We start from the raw sequence: 14471 nt of genomic DNA, 5'->3' as shown, positions 1-14471 counted from the left end.
CCCTAAAGCGAAAAGGAATATAGCTATATTTTACACGTTGCGCTGTGTCTTTCTACTTTTTTGTTTATTTTTAACTCGTTATATCGTCTCGCCTCGTTTTCCTTTCATCTTCTCTCTTCATCTTCATTGGCTCAAGCGACGTATCTTGCTTTCCCAAGTTTGCATTTGTTTCTAGTGCATCTTCTTTTTATACTATTTACAGATAACTAATTTTTAAATAATAAAAAAAGAAATCAGTTTTGATGGTTTCCGGTGTCAAAGGAGACTAAAGTTAGCCGTAGTGCAGTCGAGAGACGAATAGGGATCATAGAAGGGCGGAGGTTATCCTGCGCTCTAATGCCGCTTTTCGTCGTCGCGTTTTATGATGTTATATATATATATATATATATATATTAATATGCATTTCTGAAACGTGAATTTGTCTTCGCGTTTTGTAAAGTATTTCTGAAAGTTAAGAAGGCTGAACATTTTCATTCATCTGGGTTCCTGGTGGCATTTCGGCGCACAAAGAAAGAAAACATAATCGAGGTAAGAGAATAAACTTCACGGAGCTCAGGTCTTCGCCCTTAGTTTTATATTTGTGTGTTCCTTCATTTTTACGTGTGTATACCCTGTACATATTTTCTCGATTACAAAACAAAATAATAATAAAAAAAAGCTTGCATGGAGCCTCGTATGTGCTAATAGTTTTAAAAAGAGTCAACTGATGTTGAGGCGTTTTATTTATCACCATTGGTGCTAAGAATAAATCCGACTGGAGTTCTTGATCCCCTTGTAGCATGTTTCGTTTTTCGATGGTTTAAGGGATTGGTGAAGCTGACAGGTTATTCTGGAAAAAAAACTCAGGGGGATCAATAAGAGGAATACTCTCCGCCGCTGACCGAATTATTGTTTGCATGAATTTCAACTTTGTCCTGTCACTTGCAACCTGTAGCTTGTTCTAGCGTTTAATTTGTTCCTGTCTGCCCGAAACCACACAGCCAATGTTACGAAGTGCACGCATAAAACAGTCTTAAGCATAGCATTGATGTGCTAGCCAAGACTGCGCATTTCATGTGTTACCTCGGACGCAAAATGAGATTGCGAGCGTCTACACAGCACAACCCATATGAAGAAGGTAGGGACTGCGCGCGCCAAAATTTGCTTTAGCACACCTAGCACAGGCTAGTTAGACCCTCCCAGGGCTATGATATCTCGCGCCCGTAACAATACCTGTGTTGTGAGTAAGAAAAAAAACACATTTTTTTAAACATTTATAACGGTTGTATTTTGCGGCCGCTAAACGAGAAGATCAGGCAGATACCCATCAAGCAACATTTGGGCATCGCATCCCCAGTGCGAAGCGTTTGATTGGTTTTGAGTGCACGCCGATTGGTGGCGCAGCCCTCGAGTACCATACATGCTCAAAATGCACGTCGTCCAAAAAAAAAAAAAAAAAAAAAACTTGGCAAGCTCGTGCAAACGGTGCAGCAGTGACCGAATGGCTCGCACTCTTCGTAAAGGGTCACATGAAAGAGTTTGTCGGAGACTGCGCGTGCGTTCTACTGGGGGCGTGAAACAACGACCGCGAGCCAGCAAATTTGAACTTAACTGTGGCTCCTGCGAGCAGGAACGTGTCGGCAGCCAATCTCATTATCGACGGAAAAGTTTCCGAACTGTGTTTGGTGGAATGTTACCCTTCTCGGTCATCGCGTGACCGCTTTCTTCAGTGAGATGGGTTGATAGATGACCCCAACTCGCCAGCCTTGTTTCTTTTTTTTTTTTTTTTAGTAATTACGTGCGTCCCTTGCCTCGCGTTTTATTTTCAGTGAAGAGCAAATAAGAGTAGAAGAACGGAAGATTGTTGTAACAGATTGGGCGGGGCAGATTTATCTTTTTTTTTTCTCTCTCTGTCTCTTTTCTGTGTGGGCAAAAGATGAAAGACTGCTTTAAAAAATATCAAATTCGATACTAATTTTTTTCTCTAAATTTTTTTTTGCGATTAATGTTTTTTTTTTAATCCCAAACATTTTATGTCCATTCGAAAAAAAAAAAAAAAAACCAAGTTGACTTTTGATGGATGTCGACTCTAACGCCCAGCCAAGTCTCGCGTACAAGGAACGTGCAAGCGCTGCGTCTGTTTTCAGTGTAGATATTTTGTTAAATCGCCTAACCTTTGGAGACGGGCTTATTTTAGCTTTTGCGTGGTGTTTTCGAGCTTTCGCTTCCAAAGGATATTTTACAGTGCCGTCTCGTTCTTCTCGTAAACGATTACCATCCTTTTTTTCTTTTTTGCATACAGATATTTTGTCGCGATGGAACGAATGGCGCGAGATAAAAGGAGGCGTTTTCTGGTAATATATTAGCACAATGTACTCCTGCTACTGAAAAGGACATTCTGTGCCGTTTTTTGTCCGCTGATCCAAAGCGGCGTTTTCGAGTTGTATGCTAGGCCGTCTTTTATTAGCGTCAATGAGGTAATTCGACTATGTTTCGCTCTACCGCATACGATGAACACTAGCCGAGGCTATGGGCTGCCACCTCCAATCACGAGCCAGTAAAAAAACACGTGGTGTGTTTGCTTCGACGTGCGGATCAGTGCGCCGAGACTCGCACTTTGGTGCGCACGCCAGCAAAATAACCACGCTTTTTTTTGACGGGATCCTGATTGGATTTGGCGGCTCGTTGCCTTGGCTTTAGTTCCTCGTCAGGTTAGATGAAGCATTGGATTGCAACACGTTAGAACCCCAACGCTGCTATTGTAACGGAAACTAAATATAAAGCGTCGCCACTGCGGGTATTACGATGTCGACAGTGTTGTGATTACGACCTCTTAATTGCTAAATATGCGCTTTTTCTGTAGCGTATAGGTCTCATAACGAGACAACACACTGCGACATTGCCTAACACTTTTCTGCCGGCGCCATGCCTGCGTAACGGAAAAAGTTTTACGTTATCATTAAGTGAAGGTAACTAGTGACAGTTTCCCCCACGCATTTTCATTTAGTAACGTAACGAGCGTTGCCACGCGTGACCATTTGGATCTGGTTTCATAATTCGACGCGTTATTATCATGGTAAAGTCAGAGAAAGAGATAAGGGTTAGAGCTAATGGCACTAAATTAATATTTTAATTTCCTACGCGTAATTCTATTTCCGTAAATACATATTTTATGAGGTAAAATACATTTTCAGTGGCTGTAATTATCATTTAGTGACGTTTCTGAAGTGACTTGCCACTGATTGTAGCTACGGGTAAACATTAAAGTTATGTTGACAGTATTACAAACTGTCTTTAATCAACACTAAAAATCAGAGCTAAGTCGCGGTCATTGCCTCAAGCTATTTTGTGAGCAAAGTGCTGAGCAAGTTCAGAGAGGTTTCGATGACCTTTCAGTATTGAAAACTGAACCATTAGTCAGTATTTTCAGTACAGTATAGCTTCAAAGTATTGGAGGTGTATCCTCCACTCAGTGTTTTAGGTCACTGCAACTCGGAGCACGTGGAGCGCAAGCTCGCGCTGCAGGACCCCAGGATCCTGTGTTCAAACCCACCTTGCCCGTTTCGGTCTGGATGAGCATCCTTCCGGCGTGCGGTCGTGTATCACTATACTGCGGGGTGCACGTTAAAGACCTCAGGCTAGCGGTTGTACTGCACTGGCTGAGTATCTGCAGCGTAAACCTGTGTTGCCAAACCTCAAGGGCAGACCGATCTTACGCTATAGAAACATTAACATCACATTTGGATTCCTTTTTTTTAAGTTTTGGAACTTGGCTGAGTTACTTCTCCGAGTAACTGTAACTATATGCAACTGTATTTCTAACCTAGTTCTCAACTTAGATGACTGTAGCTGTAGCTTACTTTTGGGGATAACTGAAACTGAGAACTAGATACACTTGTAAAAAGGTAAGTGTATAGTAACTTAATAACATTTGCCCAAGCAACTGTAGCTTTACATCATTACCATTTATTGGTAAGCTTTACAACTTGTAAGAATGCCCCTACTGCTACCCGTCTCGGAGAATGACACAACGTACTGCTTCAACGGTACGTATACATTTAATAACCCTCATCGCCCTCGCCGCGATTCAAGAGCCCCCTCGCATATGCTGCGACGGCCTTTTATCAACGGCGGAGCGCCGCTAACGTAGCATATCGCTTTTGGACCATTTGCGGTAAAAATGACTATGGTCGATTTGACATGCTGGCCGCCTCCTCCAACGCCATGGATCCCCAGGTTGCCCACACATATGAGACGTTTGACACGTCTGAGAGCGAGAAAAGTGGGTGCCGTCCAAAAGTGGGGAGTGCACGGGACACGATCTTATCTCGGTTCGGGTACAGTGGGGAAAATCTTGGCCAGGTGAAGCAAATATCGGGCACGTGCATCCAAAGCGACCGCAATCGGTGTCCCAGAGGAGTTGACGAGAAAGACGCGTTTTTCTCGTACTCTTATGGTGTTTGAACTCTAAACGGCCATTGCATACGCCCCAATACCGAATGCCGTTTATACACTTTTTGGCTACGTTCCCTTCTATTAAATCAGTTTGGTCAGATCAGTCGATTCAGAGAATCTAACAGACGTGCGACGTGCGTCCGTTAGGATACATACTTTTTAGGATATATACAAAATTACTTCCTTTTTTTTGTCGATTTTTTTAACGGGTTTACGGTTTATTTCCGGGTATATATGCAGTGTTATTTGTTTAGGCTTTACAGATTTGTTTTAGGAAAATACAATGAAAGCTATTTTAACGCAGTCTGTACAGGCAAGCTATACGGCCAGGTGGAACATAATATAAGAGGCTAAACTTCACGATAAGTCGTCTAATTACTTAAAAATATTTTTGTTTGATATTGAAAAAAAGAAATAAACATATGGCTTTAATTAGGAACTAGCTGAACGTCATTGAAAACCACTAAATAAGTTAATATTACGAAAGGCTATGGGCACATGGGAAGCACGCTGGACCGCCAAAGTTACCACGCATGCACCAGGCGCAAGGCTAGCGGTGCGATAGCACGCCCGAGCGGTTTCTTCCGTCTCTTATTATCTGCGTTTTCTCGTGTCTCGCCTCGTGCCTTTTGCGCGAGTGCTAAATTTAGCGCACGCCTGCGTTGTTCACGCCCTCGTAGCTTTTCTAGAAATTACCGATTTAGTAGTTTTCGATGACGCTCAGCAAGTTTCTAACCGGAACCATGTGTTTATTTGCAATAATTAAGAAGTTAAATAACAAATTCTTGTTAGTTATTCGACTTGTGACGATTAGCCCCCTATTTTATGTCCCCCCGGCCGTACTAATGCAAATTTCACGTCTTCTTTTTTTAATTTTTTTTTTTTTATGAAATTTGTAAGTTTTAAGAAAACAGCTCCTTTAATAGACTCGAAAATGAACCGAATCCCATTGAAAGAAGAAAGAAAGAAAGAAATTAAAGTGGAAGTCATCCCTGAAGCGAAATGGCACGCACCCGAGATAGCGTGCCCAGTGCACACGCTACAGAGTTGGAACAGCTTCGCGTTCCGTCGACGCTGCATTGAAAGCTCGGTGCAGGACAGGAATGCTCCGGAGGCCGTGTAGAATTTGATGAATGCGCAATCCCCAAAACGATTGTTCCTGCCGACCGTAAGCGGGGATGTTTCGGTTCGGCTGTGCCGCTTTAATTGCGGAAAAAATACGGTGCGTCGCTTTTCCGGTCGCCCGCTTTGGGAGATTGCGCGCGAGGCTGAAAAAAAAAAAACAATAGAAAAGTTCTTTTTTTAGGTGTGTGTCTGTGTGTGTGGGGGGGGGGGGGGGATAGATCGGAGAGAAGATATTTGAATCCGCCGTGGTGCACGTCGGTACGATGTGTTCGAAACTGTGTGTTGGATGAGCGCGTCGGAATGTTGGTGGGACGTCTCTGCTCGTGAGCGCTGCTACCGAGCCTCGTATTGAGTCCCAAAGTGTCGGACTCTTGAAAGGAGAGCTGCCTGAAAACCGGAATGAATTGAACTAAAACGCACACCGAAGCAGGCTAGCATTGGAACGGGGTATAAGGAGAAAAAAACAAACAGAATTTGGTTATTGCGGGGAAAAGAGTATTTCGCGCTTGCACGAAAGAGGGGGCTTTGCTGAATTTACATTCGCTGTTCTTACTTGCTGGAAGTAACTTCGCAGTAACAACTCAACTCGCTCCTTTGTGAGTTCGTAATGTACTTAGAACTAAGGTGTTACTTTTTATTTTTTATTTTGGTGGTGTGTTTTGCTTGTGTTCCTATGTTTTGGTAATGCGTTAGTTGGCTTATCCTGTTTGCGATGTGTTCTAAGGATAAGGCGGTTAATAATAATAATAATAATAATAATAAATATCTCGTCACCAATAATTTTATTTTGTAACTCGTTATAGAGGTCAGTGTATTAATCTTGACTGTTGAAAATTTATGAAAATGATGACGATGAAGACTAATCATACTCTTTGAATGCTAGTGGCATATTGCCGCGAGCGCAGCTGGCCCAGTAGGCAGTGCGCACGTAGCCTAACGGTTATCGCGCTTGCTTTCCACGCTGAAAGCCAGGGTTCGATTCCTGGCCGCGGTGGCGCATTTTTGTTGACACTCTAATGTGATGTTCTGGTTAATTCGAGAACCGTCTTGCTGATTCGAGGTTAGAATGTTCCACGCGCCGAACCTTCTACGCCGAACGTTCCAGAAAGCCACGAGGGTACATTAGGGATTCCGCAAGGCGAGCGGAGTCAGTTTCGCCCCAGCGTTCGACTCTGCTGCTACGCCGACTTCGACGCCCTCGACGCTCTGTTATTATCTTTTGTACCCTTTTATTTTTGGCACAAGTTCGCCACATTAAACGTTTATTTATTCCTGTTTATTTATTGTTTATTGGTCACCACCCGTGACAATATCGTTACCAGTAAAGAGCACGGCCGATTGCGCTCCGAATCGAGCAAATCTAGAATATTTGAGAATGGAGTTAGCTGTAGTAGTAGCTCGTTTTTGTTTGACATTCCCTAGGTTAGCCTAGCAGTAAGGTTTGAAAGCCAAAATTACTGTGCAGCATTTATGGTTCAGTCATCTGAAACAGCATTATACGCATGAATAATAATTAGAAAAAATGGATAAAAGCGCACGTAGAAAAAAGAAACAGTGCGGTGTTTTCGCACTTGTTCCGTGCTCGACCATCTCTTGGGTCGTCGGTCGGTTACATACCTACACGTAACATACCCGGAACTCATGATGCCGCAGTGAATGGGGTTCTGGCCTTTTACAAAACGTCCCTCATTTTTAAAATTAAAGGAGTTTCCTTCTCTTCCTTTATATGGGTGAGGTTTCCATTCTAAATTCAGCCATGTACATTTAAATTGGACAAATTCGATCTTTCTGTGACAAGTCAAAATCTCTTAATCCCCCCCCCCCCCCCAAATTCGGGTGCCTTCTATGAGTCTTAAACGGGCGTGTTTAGAAGGCAATATATCTCCAATGCATCGGAGTGTCTACCGCGAACAAACCGCCCTTTTGGTGACACAAATCTGCGATAGAGTAGGGCCTAAATCGTCACGGTAGTTTTCTTACGGACAGCGTTGATGACGTTATACACGATAAGTATGCGCAATTGTGGACTCAGTTTATTGTCACTGCATCCGCCTTTGTAACGAGTTCCGATAATTGTCTACCATATTTGAATCCAGACGGCATAAGGTATGTATAGCTTGCACCGACGTTATTTGGTCAGATATATTCGAAGAAAGGGCGTCTGAGAGGGTAGCTTCCGCTGCTTTAATGAGACACTTTTTGCCACCAGAAGGAGGGACAGACTTGGGGGAAAGGGCGCGTGAGTGCGTAGCTTTCGCTACCTTAACGACGCGCTTCTTACCAGCAGAAAGAAGGGCCGACCGAGTTCACATGCAAGCCCTGTATAGTCTCTATACGTTGAGGAGAATGTCTATGGATATAGTCTAGCAAATATTTCCGAAATATAGTATTTTTTTGTGGGTTTATTTAAACAAACGGCCATCCCTTTGGAATTTGTGCCGCATATAAAGTAGACTTTGAATAGCACGTCTTCGAACGTGTAAACAACTTTTGCTTTCCTGATTCGATAAAAAAAAAACTTGTCTTCTTTTTAACGACTTTCTTCTTCAGGTAACCTATCCCAAGGGTATGGGCTATCAACATTACTACTGTGTTAGAGTATAGCCCCATTTGACAAGTTCGCGGAAGAGCACTGGTCAGTGGGCTGATACACAAAAGATTTTCCTACCTTTAAAGGTGTCAATCAGTTCATCCCGGTGGTAACACACCAGGGGTGTTACAGCAACACCCCTAAGACCCGTTCACACACTTGCGTTAGCTTAGGACCGGATTCTTGCAATCTCTTACGACGAGAGAATAGTGTATTCTCTCGTCGCAACATATTTTAGGAGGTTTTAAGGCGCACGGTCTTAAGTGGTCGCAAGTATGTGAACCAGCTTTTTTGATGCTGTAACACTGTCGTTGGGGGCCACCAAACCGGTGGTTGCTGGGGTTTCCGTCGACGGTACGACTGACTCGCGAACTGTAACGAAACAGCCGTCTATCTCCTCCTCCGCCGTCGCGTGGAGGGTGAAAAGGTCTCATGGCGGAAACTAAAAGAACAAAGTGCAGATATGATAAACATAACATGGTGACGGGTATTCCAGTAACCGCCCATGAAACTTTAAGCTTCGCGTTTCGTATAGCCACCAATTCTATTTCTAGGGTCGTCCCATATCCCATATCCATATCAATCTCATCAAGTGCAGACGAGACTGCAATTCTATTCCTAGGATTGTCCCATATCCCTTTGCCAATTCCAAAACACCTGACCGTTTGACAATGCCAGTCCCAGCAAGTACGAAAAAAGGAGAAAAACCAAGAAGAAGAAAAGCAAGAAACAAATCAAAACGAGGACAACAGTTTTAGAAAGATGAAGGAGAACAGGAAAGTATAAACTTTCCGGAAGAGCGTCCGTGAATTATTTATGGTCACAAGAACACGGAACCGGCCTTCCGATCTTATCCCGTACAGCCAGCGTCCACAGAGGTATACAGAACCGAACATTCTCCATGTCGTTAAACGAAGTCTGTACATGTAGGCTAACGCACAACTAGGCGCGTATGTCGGCTCTATCCACACGCCCAGCTGGCTTTCTCGTCGTCCGAGAGCACACACGCACACGGAGCCGAGTGAGAATGCCCCAGACAGGGGCTCCGCATGTGGGTCATAGCCGCCCCGCCAAATGCGGGCCTTGGGAGCGTCCCCGCGCGATATCCGACCCACGCGCTGCTTACGAACGCAATTACACGGACCGTCCTGCTTCGGTAATTCGGAGCAAAGTCATTAATAGCATTCCCCCCCCCCCCCCCCCCTAAAAAAAAAAAAGGAAACAAGTTTGGTGGCCCACAGTGCGTGTGACATTGAGACCGACGCCCCCTCCGCCTTCTCTCTCGGGGTCGTTTACGAAACTTGAGCTGGGAGGGAGAGGCTATATTCCGTTCCACCTAGGGTGGACCGCACTGGACGCTACAAGCCATCTAAGCTAAACCAATGCCGCATAAGTGTCACGTGATTTTCAGGAGGGGCGCAGCGCTGCGCGTGGTCACGTGATACCCTCACGACGCTGGATTGGTTGGGGATGGCTCGTAGCGGTCCGCTGAGGTCCATTGTTAGGCGAAACTAAGGATAGACTCCCAGGCTGGCAAGCCTTGCTTCTCTTTTTTTTACTTCTGTGCGGCTTCATGTGCGCGTTCTCCATATTGACTGCATTCGCGTCGGGGGTCTTCTTCTGCGAAATGTATGTACACTACGGTACCCTTGTGAATGCTTTGCTCAATTTTTTTTTTCGTTGATAGTTCCTCGCACGGTGTTCTTCGCTTGTTTGCAATTCGTGTTTGTGTGTGTGTGTGTGTGATTGTTACAAAACATTGGTTTGCGCCTTTTAACAACCTTTAGCCAGCTTCTCTCTTCAACCGCTGGAGACGATGCGCTGGGTCTTTAATTTCCACCGTATGCATCCTAGTATTTGTGCGTCCCTTCGTTTCGTGCCCCTGTTTGTTTGTTTGTGCATGCACATGCGTATCTCTGCTTCCGTGCTCGCCGGCCGGAGCATTTGTTTGCGTGCGTGTTCCCTTTGTATGTGTGTTTGTGTGCCTGTGTGTGTGCATATGTAATTAGCGCTCGTTATGAAGCTGGCCATCGAGCGTTCTTAATTTGACCAGGTCTTTTTTATTATTTACGTATCTCGTGCTTTCGTGTAACTCTCATTAGAGTCGTTTGGCAACAAAGGCATCCCGCGGTAATAACCCTACGAATGCAAGCGTACACTCCCCAAGCTCGCGAAAAAACGAAAGAGAGATATAAGGTTTTCTGCTGCTGGCAGCAACCAGAAAGGAAAAGTTGGGAAAAGTACGAAGGCTAAGTGAAGGAAGTTTCTGGAGATCAGGGACGAAAACGCCGAAGAGGCGGAGAGGAAGCAATGTCATTTGGAGGCGAAAATATTTACACAGCGAATCGCCGTGTGCAAAATAAAGACGCTGGTGCAGACGCGCAAGGATGGGGAAAAAAAGAAGGTCTGTGTCGATCGCTTTCCCCCAAGCATCCCTACACACCCTCAAGGACTCCTCCAAATGTCGTCTAGGGATGACGACACGAGCCAGTCAAACAACCAAGGAAAGAATGGTAAAGACTAAAAGGGGTTGGAAAAAGGGGGACGGCACGAAGCCAGAAAGTATTGCCGCTGCCGTTATCATCATCATCATGAGGCACAACAACCAGAGAGCTCGCGTGCACGGAAGAATTGGGTCAAATGGGGACTGGTGGATCGTTTGCGCAGAAGGAAGGCATCATCCCTTCCTCACTTACTTTTTATTTCTCCCTTATACTTCTTTTGTAATTGTTTCTTGTTTTTTTATTCTTGTTTGTCGTTTTTGTGTCTTGTTTCTTACGCGACATTTTCTCCACCCTTCATTGTTCCGCGGTCATTCCCTGTTTGGCTTGCTTTACCCTCTCTCATTTTTGAGTTAACGTTCGCGTTGTTTGACTCTGGTATTTTTACTTCGAAGGGAAAAGAAAACTGGGATGCGTGTTCTTTTTTGTCTGTTTTTTTCTCATCACTTTACTGTCTAGCATTCCGAGTTCAATCGTCATTTGATGTGCGTTTTTTATGTTTGGTTTGGGGGTTATTATTTTCGTTGAAGTGGGCCGTTGACGATTTCAACTTCAAATAGATGGCCTCGGGTTTTGCTTCCTTTAAAATGTTATTTTCGTGTCTTGAGATTACCCTTTCTTCAATCCAAGCATACTGCTTGTAGTATTGCTAGCATAAGTGAACTTTCAGCTCTCGGTGACGCTATTACAATGTGATATTAAAAATTTCCAAACTAACAATCGAAGGACAATTTTACTTTGCCCCCTTAAAGTGTCAAAAACTAAAAAAATCCCCATTCTTTTTTGTTTTTTTGTTTTTTTAACATAACACGCAAATTCATTTATTTATTTATTTCAGTACCCTCACGGCCCGAGGGCATTACAAAGGGGAGGGGCAAGTAACAAAACATAATACACAAATGAGAATGAATACAAAATTTTACACAAGAGAAAAAGCAGTCAGGGTGCCTGCTGACAAAAATGGCTGGTTAATGCACTCCTAAGGGAATCAAATGATGATATAGACACTGAAGATGCGGGAAGGTGGTTCCACTCCGATGACGACCTAGGGATAAAAGAGTCGAGGGAGACGGAGGAGCGACACTGGGGAATTCCGACTTGATACTGATGATCAAGGCGAAAGGAGATGTGCGGGAGAGGGAGAATAAGTTTTTCTTTTAGAGTAGGGATAGAGCAGTAAAGTTTATGAAAAAGCGATAGACGAGAAACTTTACGGCGCAGAGAAAGAAGGGCAAAGGTAAGTTAGATTTCATGGATGACACACTGGCTGAACAATTATAATTACAAAAGATAAACCACGCGCCACGGTTCTGAATGGCTTCAATGTTAGATACGATCGTGGTTTGACCGGGATCCCAGATTACTGCAGCGTACTCCAATTTAGAATGTACCAGGGTTTTGAATAAAAGTAATTTTGAATTGAATAAATTGAATAAAAATACTAAAGTAAAACTCCGTCTTAAGAAACAGAGCATGGAGTTAGCGTTATCAGTGATACGATCAATGTGAACTTTCCATGACATGTTATCTCTAATATGAACTCCAAGATATTTGTAGGAAGTTACGATTTCCAAGGGCGAGGTACCAAGGGTGGTGATGGGTTACGTCGAGATACACGCGTCGCTTTGCATTTGTTAATGTTAAGAGACATACACCATGTGTTGCACCAGTCCAAAACAGTGTCTCAGTCAGTCTGAAGAAGTTGAACATGCGAGTTATTAGCGATTTCGCGATAGGTGACACAGTCGTCCGCAAACAGACTAACAAGGGAAGACAGATTTTGAGGTAAGTCATTTATGTAGATTAGAAATAATAGAGGACCTAAGACGGAGGTGACGGAACTGAGGTGAGAATTAGCTTGATTAGTGAAGACAAATTGAGATCGATTTGTTAAAAAGTCTCTAATACAGGATAAAACGGTTGGGTCAATGTTAAGTTTACTAAGTTTGAGAAGTAGAAGCTTGTGGGAAACTTTGTCCAATGCTTTGTTAAGATCAAGAAAAACGCAGTCAATGTGGGATCCACGATCTAGAATAGGAAGTAGGTCTTTAGTAAAAGACAGCAGTTGAGTTTCGCACAAAAGTTTACGAAATCCGTGCTGAGAAGGAGTGAAAAAAGAAGTATAATCGACATGCTTCATAATTTTGCAGGGTGTACGAGTAAGGGAGATAGGCCGGTAGTTATGAGGACTATGTTTGTCACCTGATTTGTGAAGTGGAATCACCTTTCCTATTTTCCAGTCATTAGGAAGCGTAGAGAAGTAGAGAAATTGTTCAGATATTTTGCACTGGAAAATAGAGCTATATACTTTCGTTTTTTCCGCTCCGCTCCTTGGGACCCGCTAGCGGGTCCCAGGGAGTGGAATTTCGTTTCTTTCGTGGATTTCGGAAAGCGCTCCGGATCTACCAGTGGAATTTACCATAAAACTCTTTTGCGATGCGAGTTTGATAGATCTGGGTATTTCTCTTTGTATGGTCTTGTACATAATGAACGATTGACTGGGATGGCTATGGAGAGACAAACAACAAGCACTACTTGACGGACACGTAAATTGCCTTTTGGTAACAATCTTTTTTTTTTTTTTTTTTTTTTTTGTGGAGCATTATAAGTTGGCCATATAAGTCTGCGCTTAAACACGCGGATCTGTAAAAATTCCCCGTGTTTTTGCTTGGTGGAGAAATTACTGCGTTTTCTGCGCCGGTGCGAGTCGGCCGTCACTAGACGCTCGCGTTCGTCAGAGGTTGGAGATTCATTCAGAAATGCGACGCAATCATAATTGTTCGTCTTATGGCTGGACCGCCCCAGTGGTTTGGATATAAGGGGAGATATATGGCAAACAGGCGATCGTTCACAGGGACGCTGTATGGACTTTTACAAGAAGAAAAATTTACAGCAGCCCAGTGATTTGCGCTGCTGTAAATCTACAACCATTTCTAAGAAAGAATAAAAAGGAAAAAAATTATAAAAAGGACAATTAGGTTTGTCGAGATCTCCTTAGACGGATCAGATAATCAACGACCGTAAAAGTTTCCAACAAAAAGCTCCAAAGAACCATCCGAAAAGCACCGTTACAAGGACAAGTGTGCCCTTCCCCACCCCCCCCCCCCCCCCTCCCCAAGAGTCGGAAAAACAGTCAGCGTCTCTTAACCCTTTATTGACGAATGTTGCCTACCGGAAACAAACCACATAATTATTTTTGTTTAATAGTTCCGGCTTTATCGCGTTTCCTTTTCTTACTTAGTCTAGCAGTCGTCTGCAAACAGCCTTGAAGATTTAAACTACAGCGCCATCTGGTGTAAAAGTATGAAAATAATTGACGTTAAAAAAAGGATTTTGGCGCGTAAATACGCGGCGAGCGAGAACGGCGGAACGGCGAAAATAAAGGATAAGTGTTTTTTTCTCTCGCCACTAATATTTTACTATGGGTGACTGTTTTACTTGAATCTGTCGTAAGCGCAGATATTATTGACATTTTATAGTCTTGCCTGTCGGCAACACCACTCAAAGTGGTGTTGCCGGCAAGAAAGCTGTAACTTGCAAGTTTAGCTTAATTTTTTTTAATTCCAGGTTTTTTTATTTGATTTTGTCAAACATTATTATCTTTAAATAAATAATAATTTAGGCAATTCGGGTATATCTCATTAATAAACGGTTTAACAGAAATATCCTAATTTCCTGTGGAGAAAGCGGAAGAATCCGCAAGAAATATCAGATTTACATGAAATCGTCCGCCCACGCACCAAAAAAGGTCGTTCGTGGCCTAGTTGGCTGGCGGCTTTAACCGTCATATATATATATATATATATATATATGTGTGCGTG

General features: G+C 43.4%; 1 protein-coding gene across 1 annotated transcript in view; it reads left to right on the top strand.

The window, feature by feature from the left end:
* The window catches only part of LOC8053885 (calmodulin-binding transcription activator 2), a 955024-nt gene that overhangs the window by 670141 nt on the left and 270412 nt on the right, over positions 1 to 14471 (top strand).

The sequence above is a fragment of the Ixodes scapularis genome, unplaced genomic scaffold (genome assembly GCF_016920785.2).
Source record: "Ixodes scapularis isolate PalLabHiFi unplaced genomic scaffold, ASM1692078v2 PGA_scaffold1__304_contigs__length_218370807, whole genome shotgun sequence".
Classification (NCBI taxonomy): Eukaryota; Metazoa; Arthropoda; class Arachnida; order Ixodida; family Ixodidae; genus Ixodes; species Ixodes scapularis.
This window is presented reverse-complemented; position numbering and strand designations above follow the sequence as displayed.